Here is an 8582-nt window from a genome sequence, read left to right on the forward strand (position 1 = left end):
TTGTGATTCACAGAACTAGGCAGCTGGCAAGTGGAGAGCTGGGACAAGAAAATGGAGAGCTGGAGGGTGAGGGCTGCTCTGGCCACCCTGAGGTCATCCAAGATGCCCACACACACACCAGGAAACTTCCCCGCCAGAACGCCAGTCAGAGCCCCTTTTACCCAGCAGGGAACAGGTGGCTGTGAGTGAGCCCAGAGCTCCCTGTGGTGCTGATTGAAATTCGCACAGCATTTTGTTTTTAATGCATCCCCTGCCTTGCCCTCCCTACTATGGCCTGCTCTTCAGCCAGCCACACTGCAGGCTGCTCCAAACTGTTTGTCTGGGTCCCTCTCCCTCCCTTGCTGCCTAAGCTTCTCTACCTGTCTCTTGTTTTGCATCCGTTTATGTGTCTTTTCTGCCCACTGAGGCTACTGGACACATACATATTATAGAAGTTAAGAGCATGAGTCTGGAGCCAGGCCACTAAGGTCTGAATCCTGACTCTCCCTGTTCCCAGCTATGACCTTGGCTATGATACTTAACTTCTCTGGGCCTCATTTTTCTTACTTGTAAAGTTGGAATAATAATACCTATTTCTCAGGTTGTTTAAAAGGCCCCGCAACCATTTGGGGAAGGAAGGAGGGAAAAAAGGAGAAAAAGAGACTGTCAGTCTTGGACTTCCTTGGTGGCACAGTGGTTAAGCGTCCGCCTGCCAATGCAGGGGACACGGGTTCGAGCCCTGGTCCGGGAAGATCCCACATGCTGCAGAGCAAATAAGCCGGTGCACCACAACTACTGAGCCTGCGCTCTAGAGCCCACGAGCCACAACAACTGAGCCCGTGTGCTACATCTACTGAAGCCTGCGCGCCTAAAGCCTGTGCTCCGCAACAAAGACAAACCACTGCAATGAGAAGCCCGCACATTACAACGAAGAGTAGCCCCTGCTCGCCGCGACTAGAGAAAGCCCGCGTGCAGCAATGAAGACCCAACACAGCCAAAAATAAATGAACTTATAAAAAAAAAAAGAGAGACTGTGAGTCCCTTGAAATAAAGCACCAGGTATAATTCATTTTTTATTCTGTGCCTCATTACATTCATTTATTCACTCTTGAGGTCATACAATGTTCTAGTTACTGAGCAAGATCAGTCCCTGTCCTCAAGGAGCTCACAGTCAAGAGGGGTGACCATGAATGACATCAGTGCTTGTAACAGCATGATGACAGCTCAGGGACTGTTCTGAAACACATGGCTCTAGAGCCTGGGTTCAGATTCTGGTCCTGTCACTTCCTGGCTAAGTTACTAGCATCTCCCTCATGGGACTGCTGTGGGGATGAAGTTAAAAGGTGAAGAGAGACCAGAAGAGTACCTGGCACATAGTGTTTAATACATGTTAGTTATAAATGTTAAGCTTTTATACATATATAGGCATAACAGATACATACATACGCACACATACATATGCATAATAGGTGTCCACTGCAAAGTGCAATGGGAGCCCAAGAGGTGGGAAAGCAAACTTGAGTTTGGCCAAGCTGCCGAGAGGAAGTGATCCCTAGGCCAAGTCTTTAAGAATGAGTAACACCATCAACAAAGCAAAAAGACAACCTACTGAATGGGAGAAAATATTTGCCAATGATATGACTGATAAGGGGTTAATATGCAAAATATATAAGCAGGTCATACAACTCAACATCAGAAAAACAAATAACCCGATTTAAAAATGGGCAGGGGGCTTCCCTGGTGGCGCAGTGGTTGAGAGTCCGCCTGCCGATGCAGGGGACACGGGTTCGTGCCCTGGTCCGGGAAGATCCCACATGCCGCAGAGCGGCTGGGCCCGTGAGCCATGGCCGCTGAGCCTGCGCGTCCGGAGCCTGTGCTCCGCAACGGGAGGGACCACAACAGTGAGAGGCCCGCGTACCGCAAAAAAAAAAAAAAAAAAGTGGGCAGAAGACCCGAATAGACATTTTTCCAAATAGGACATGCAGATGGGGAACAGGCACTTGAAAAGGTGCTCAACATCGTTAATCATCAGAGAAATGTAAATTAAAAACCACAATGAGATTATCACCTCACACCTGTCAGAATGGCTGTCATCAAAAAGAACACAAATAGCAAATGTTGGCGAGGATGTGGAGAAAAGGAAACCCTCATACACTGTTGGTGGGAATGTAAATTGGTGCAGCCACTGTAAAAAACAGTATGGAGGTTTCTCCAAAAACTAAAAATAGAACTATCATATGACCCAGCAATTCCACTCCTGGGTTTATATCCAAAAAAACCAAAAACACTAATTCGAAAAGATACATGTACCCCAATGTTCATAGCAGCACTATTTACAATTGCCAAGATATGGAAGCAACCTAAGCAACCATCAATATGAATGGATAAAGAAGATGTAGTACATATACAATGGAATATTACTCAGCCATAAAAAAGAATAAAATTCTGCCATTTGCAACAACATGGATGGACTTGGAGGGACATTATGCTAAGTGAAATAAGTCAGACAGAGAAAGACAAATACTGTATGATATCACTTATTTGTGGAATCTAAAAAATACAACAAACTAGTGAATGTAACCAAAAAAGAAACAGATTCACAGATATAGAGAACAAACTAGTTGTTACCAGTGGGGAGAGGGAAGGGGGGAGGGAATTAAGAGGTACAAACTATTATGTATAAAATAAGCTCCAAGTATATATTGTACAACACAGGGAATATAGCCAATATTTTATAATAACTATAAATGGAGTATAAACTTTAAAAATTGTGAATCACTATTTTGTACACCTGTAAGATATAATATTGTACATCAACTATACTTCCATCAAAAAAAAAAAAAGAATGAGTGAGAGAGGGGTGGAGAAGCTGAAACTCTAGCACATGCAAAAAGCATGAGAAGGGAAAACTTGTCACTCTGTAGCTAGAGGGCCAAAGATCCATGTGCTGAAGAGACAGGCAGGAGCTGAATCCTGCAGGGCCCTGCTGATGAATTGGGATCTTTCCTGAGGATAGTGTGGGGCTATGGAAATTTTCAAGCTGCAGCCAGCCACGAATGTTTTGGCACTTTCTAAATCAGCCACAGATCTCAGAGCATTAGCCAGAGACAATCAGCTTTATGATCATGATCCTGAGGCTGCTGAAGCACTGCCTAAGAAAGGCTCTGCTCGCAACATTGTAAATGAACTGTATTTCAATAAAAATTTTTTTAAAAAAATAAAATTAAACAATAAGAAAGGCTCTGTTCAGTGTTATCTACTTCTAGGGCCAAGGATATTTTATTTTATCCTCATTCTTTGAGAAGTGATCAACCCTTTGCTGGAGGGACCCCTGTCTTTTCTCTTTTCTCTCTGAAAGTGCCTAAAACAATACATGGGCACCTCAGATTTGTCCAACCAGTAGCAAGTGATGAACTCACATAATGCACATTGCATATTGGTAACTTCTAGTTATTTAAGACCATTAACAAAAACGTTCTGGTGGAAAGTAGAAATGAGGGTGGGGACATAGACTTTATTGTATCAAGATGTTAAACGGACAATTGCCCGTAGCATGTTTGTCAGAAGATAAACTTCGGTGTAACGGAGAGCTGTTCATTTTTATAACAAAACCAATTATAAAGCTCTTCCTTTTAGACCATGAAATGGCAGAGGGTTATTTCTGACTTCCGGTAACACAAAGTAAAAGTAGCAATGGAACTGTATCCCCTTTCATTTGGAGGGGCAAGTGGGAGTGAAAAGAAAGCGGTGAATCACATGGAGGAACGTGGTCTGGGGGATGTACTGGGGGAAACACAGATTCTGCCCAAAACAACAGTATCTTGACAGGCAGCCTTTGAACCCAGGCTCACTGATTCATTCATTCTTTCAGCAGCTCTTTACTGGGACCCTCCAAATATGAGATGCTAAGTATACAATGGTGGGCAAAACGGACACCGTCTTTTTCTGTACTTCATGAAGATGACATTGAGGCATGGGGAACAGGTTTTAAAGGAATAAGCACACTAAAGGTATATAATAACAACTCATGATAAGTGCTATGAACGAGGAGAAGGAAGACCCACTTTAGGCTGGGTTGGGGCTGGGGAAGGTCCTCCTGAGGAAGAGTCAGAGAAGGATAAGTAGGAAAAAGCCAGGACAAGACTGATGGGGAAAGGAGTCCAGACGGGGGGAGGCTCCATGCCAGGCCTCAGGTGGGAAGAGCTGGGTGAACTCAAGGAACAGAAGGAAGACAAGGTGGATGGCAGAGGGGCCAGCAAGGGGGCTGAGGGCGGAGGAGTAGAGACCAAAATTAGGCCAGGAAGAAAAGATGGGAAATGATGAGGGCCTTCCAGTGATCCACACTTCTCTCTTCCAGCTCAGCACACTCCAGGAGTCCCAGTAGCATGTCAGGGAGCAGTCGCAGCTGAGGTTGGGGTGAGTGATACAGGTAGTAAAAGCACCCAGCAGCTCCCCCTATGTGTAGAGGTTGGGAGTGACAGGAACGGGGAGGACATGGACAAAGAACAAGGACGGAAAGAGAATGCTTGGGAGCTGCGTTGACCAGGCTTCGACTCCAAGCTCCCAGGGTGGCCTTGCACAACCCAGTTGCCTAGTCCATAAAATGCAAGTAACAGTACTCACCCTGAAGAGCTGTAGAAAGGATTGCATAAGGATGGGCAAAATGGGTGAAGGGGGTCAAAGGTGCAAAATTCCAATTATAAAATAAGTTAAGTCACAGGGATGTAATGCACAGCATGGCAACTATAGTTACTAACACTATATTGCATATTTGAAAGTTGCTAAGAAAGTAGATATTAAAAGTCGTCATCCCAAGACTGGGGGGGTGAGTTATTTTGGTAACTACATATAGTGAAAGATGTGAACTAGACATATTGTGTGATCACGTTGCAATGTATACAAATATCGAATTGTTATGTTGCACACCTAAAATTAATATAATGTTATATGTCAATTACACCTCAAAAAAGAAAAAAACAAGACAAGGCTGCAGGATGTAGCCTCCTGGCCCAGGGAGGGTGTTCAATAAATACTAGTCGTTTTCGTTGGGAAGAAAGGAGTTATTTGAAAGGCAAAAGAATCTACCAGGTGTCAGGACAAGACTTGGGGGTGGGGTGGGAGATTCTAGCAACAGCCGGGGTTCAGCTTGGGCACTTGAGCGTAGGTGTGAGGCCACCATCAGAGACAGCAGGATGGGGGATGGGGTGCACTTGCTGAGTGACTCACGCGAGGAAGCGAGGGGAGGTGCGCCGCTGGGGGCGGAGCAAAAGGAAGAAAGAGGCGGAGGGAAGCTCACCGAGCACAGGCGAGGTCCCGGGAGCGGGCGCGGTAAGGGGACCACGGGTCCCGGGGGGTGCGGGGTCGCCAGGGACGGGCGCGGGCGCCGGGGAGGCGGGAGCATCCGGGCTACAGCGGCGGCCGCGCGGGGAGGCGAGCTCGGCTGGGCGGGCGCCTGAGACGCGGCCTGCGAGGCGATCCTCAGCCCCGCGGATGAGCCCGCCTGGGTGGGGGGCGGTGACAGCGGAAGGGATGGCGAGAGGGGATGGCCTCCTCTGCCCGCATTACTTCTGGGGTTCTCAGGACGGAGGTACTTGGCCTAGCATCGCCCCTTCCAACCCCTCCTCGCTGGCCCGGGCTCCAGCCGCGACCCTGGGATGGCGGCGGATTCCTGCAGGCTGATCCCGGGGGGGTCTCCCAAAACCCCCGCCCCCGCTCCCCTACCAGAAAGTGCAGTGACACCCCCCCTCTGGCTGTGGGTCCGATCACACGCCCCCACCCCCATCCTGCTGAGCGCCTCCGCCCCACTGCCCACCTGTCAGCACTGCTGCCCCCGCCAACAACAGAAGAAGCAGAGGAACCCCAAACCAGAGCTGGGCATGGGGTGAGGGCTGCACCCGGAAGGCGAGACCCTGAGAAGGCCTGCTTAGATGTGGACCAGTGACTAATTGGGTGTGAGGGGACTTGACCCCCAAAGCTGTGTTGTGGTATCTTTGCTTCCAGATTTGAGGCAATGGCCTAACTAAGCAAAGATAATCTAATTTGGCCTTAGGTCAGCAAACACTTCCTGGAGGTCCTCAAGAAATAGAGCGCCCAGGGCTCTGACAGCTGCCTTTTACTGCTCACACACTCACTGTGTGCTTGTGCTGAGCTGCTGCTTATGGACCGCATCCCTCATCTTTGCAACAGCCCATCAAGGTCCATCACCTGCACTTAGCAGGTGAGAAAGCTGAGGCACAGGCACGTTAAGTCAGTTGCCCCAAAGCAAGGGCTAGCAAAGAGTAGAGTCAGGATCTGAAAGCAGGTCTTTCTCCCCTAGGGCATCACGCTGCCTCTACAGTAACATTAGGTGCTGAAAGTGAAACTTGGTACAAGTACGGATCCCCTTGGCATGTATTTCTGGCAGCTTAGTAGGAAACAGAATTGTGTCTGATGAGAGGTTCATTTTGCATGGAAATCAGTGGTTGTCATGGAGTGCGGATATGCAGAGTGCAGTGGCCATTGGCGGTGCAGGCGGGGCGGTAGCGTTCGTGGTCCACCTGGACCATGCCCATTGTTGCGAAATCACTTTTCTCAGCCATGTGACACCAATGATTCTCAATCCTCCTTCAGAAACTCCCTCCCCTTTGTATCAGCTATTCTTTCTCAGTCATCTCCTTGGCTTGTTTTTGTTTTTGTTTTTTTCCTCTTGTTGGTATTCCCTTGGCCTCAGTGTTCACATTCTCCAGTACTCGTTTTAGACAATTTTATTGATGTTTCCTACTTTACCTATCATCTCCATGATGGCAACTCCCAAATTGATCTTTCCAGCTTACCCCTAATCTGTAACTCCAGACCCAAATCCTCAAGTATTCTAATCCCTACTGGCTAATTGCAATGTATGCCCACAGGCACCCAAATCCAGTATTTCCAGACACAAATTTACCATCTCTAGCCTTCCCACAAGGGTCTTGGTTCAGGTCTCTTCACATCCTTGCCTGGGCTATTATAGCACCAAAACTGCCTGGGCTATTATAGCACCAAACTGGTCTTCCTGCCCTCTTTTTTTTTTTTTTTTTTTTTTTAACATCTTTATTGGAGTATAATTGCTTTACAATGGTGTGTTAGTTTCTGCTTTATAGCAAAGTGAATCAGTTATACATACACATATATCCCCATATCTCTTCCTTCCTGCATCTCCCTCCCTCCCACCCTCCCTATCCCACCCTTCTATCTGGTCACAAAGCACTGAGCTGATCTCCTTGTGCTATGCGGCTGCTTCCCACTAGCTAGCTATTTTACATTTGGTAGTGTATATATGTCCATGTCACTCTATCACTTCATCCCAGCTTACCCTTCCCCCTCCCTGTGTCCTCAAGTCCATTCTCTACCTCTGTGTCTTTATTCCTGTCCTGCCCCTAGGTTCTTCTGAACCTTTTTTTTTTTTTTTTAGATTCTATATACATGTGTTAGCATACAGTATTTGTTTTTCTCTTTCTGACTTACTTCACTCTGTATGACAAACTATGTCCATCCACCTCACTACAAATAACTCAATTTCATTTCTTTTTATGGCTGAATAATATTCCATTGTATATATGTGCCACATCTTTATCCATTCATCTGTCAATGGACACTTAGGTTGCTTCCATGTCCTGGCTATTGTGAAGAGAGCTGCAATGAATATTGTGGTACATGACCCTTTTTTTTTTTTTTTGCGGTACGCGGGCCTCTCACTGTTGTGAGCTCTCCCGTTGGGGAGCACAGGCTCCAGACGCGCAGGCTCAGCGGCCATGGCTCACGGGCCTACCCACTCCGCGGCATGTGGGATCTTCCTGGACCAGAGCACGAACCCATGTCCCCTGTTTTCTCAGGGTATATGCCCAGTAGTGGGATTGCTGGGTCATATGGTAGTTCTATTTTTAGTTTTTTAAGGAACCTTCATACTGTTCTCCATAGAGGCTGTATCAATTTACATTCCCACCAACAGTGCAAGAGGGTTCCCTTTTCTCCGCACCCTCTCCACCATTTATTGTTTGTAGATTTTTTGATGATGGCCATTCTGACTGGTGTGAGGTGATATCTCATTGTACTTTTGATTTGCATTTCTCTAATGATTAGTGATGTTGAGCACCCTTCATGTGTTTGTTGGCCATCTGTATATCTTCTTTGGAGAAATGTCTATTTAGGTCTTCTGCCCATATTTTGATTGGGTTGTTTTTTTTGATACCGAGCTGCGTGAGCTGTTTGTATATTTTGGAGTTTAATCCTTTGTCGGTTGCTTTGCTTGCAAATATTTTCTCCCATTCTGAGGGTTGTCTTTTTGTCTTGTTTATGGTTTCCTTTGCTGTGCAAAAGTTTTAAGTTTCATTAGGTCCCATTTGTTTATTTTTGTTTTTATTTCCTTTTCTCTAGGAGGTGGGTCAAAAAAGATCTTGCTGTGATTTATGTCATAGAGTGTTCTGCCTATGTTTTCCTCTAAGAGTTTTATACTGTGTGGCCTTACATTTAGGCCTTTAATCCATTTTTTTTTTAAAAGAAGATGTTGGGGATAGGGGTTTATTTATTTATTTATTTATTTTTGCTGTGTTCGGTCTTTGTTTCTGTGCAAGAGCTTTCTCTAGTTG

General features: G+C 46.4%; 1 protein-coding gene across 1 annotated transcript in view; it reads left to right on the top strand.

Moving 5' to 3' along the window:
• The first annotated feature begins 5253 nt into the window (after positions 1 to 5253).
• OCIAD2 (OCIA domain containing 2) overlaps positions 5254 to 8582 on the top strand; it is a 23690-nt gene continuing 20361 nt past the window's right edge. Inside the window, exon 1 of the mRNA XM_024131916.3 lies at positions 5254 to 5307. The gene's annotated coding sequence lies outside the window, so the exon portion shown is untranslated. The remainder of the gene's footprint in view (positions 5308 to 8582) is intronic.

The sequence above is a fragment of the Physeter macrocephalus genome, chromosome 7 (genome assembly GCF_002837175.3).
Source record: "Physeter macrocephalus isolate SW-GA chromosome 7, ASM283717v5, whole genome shotgun sequence".
Classification (NCBI taxonomy): domain Eukaryota; kingdom Metazoa; phylum Chordata; class Mammalia; order Artiodactyla; family Physeteridae; genus Physeter; species Physeter macrocephalus.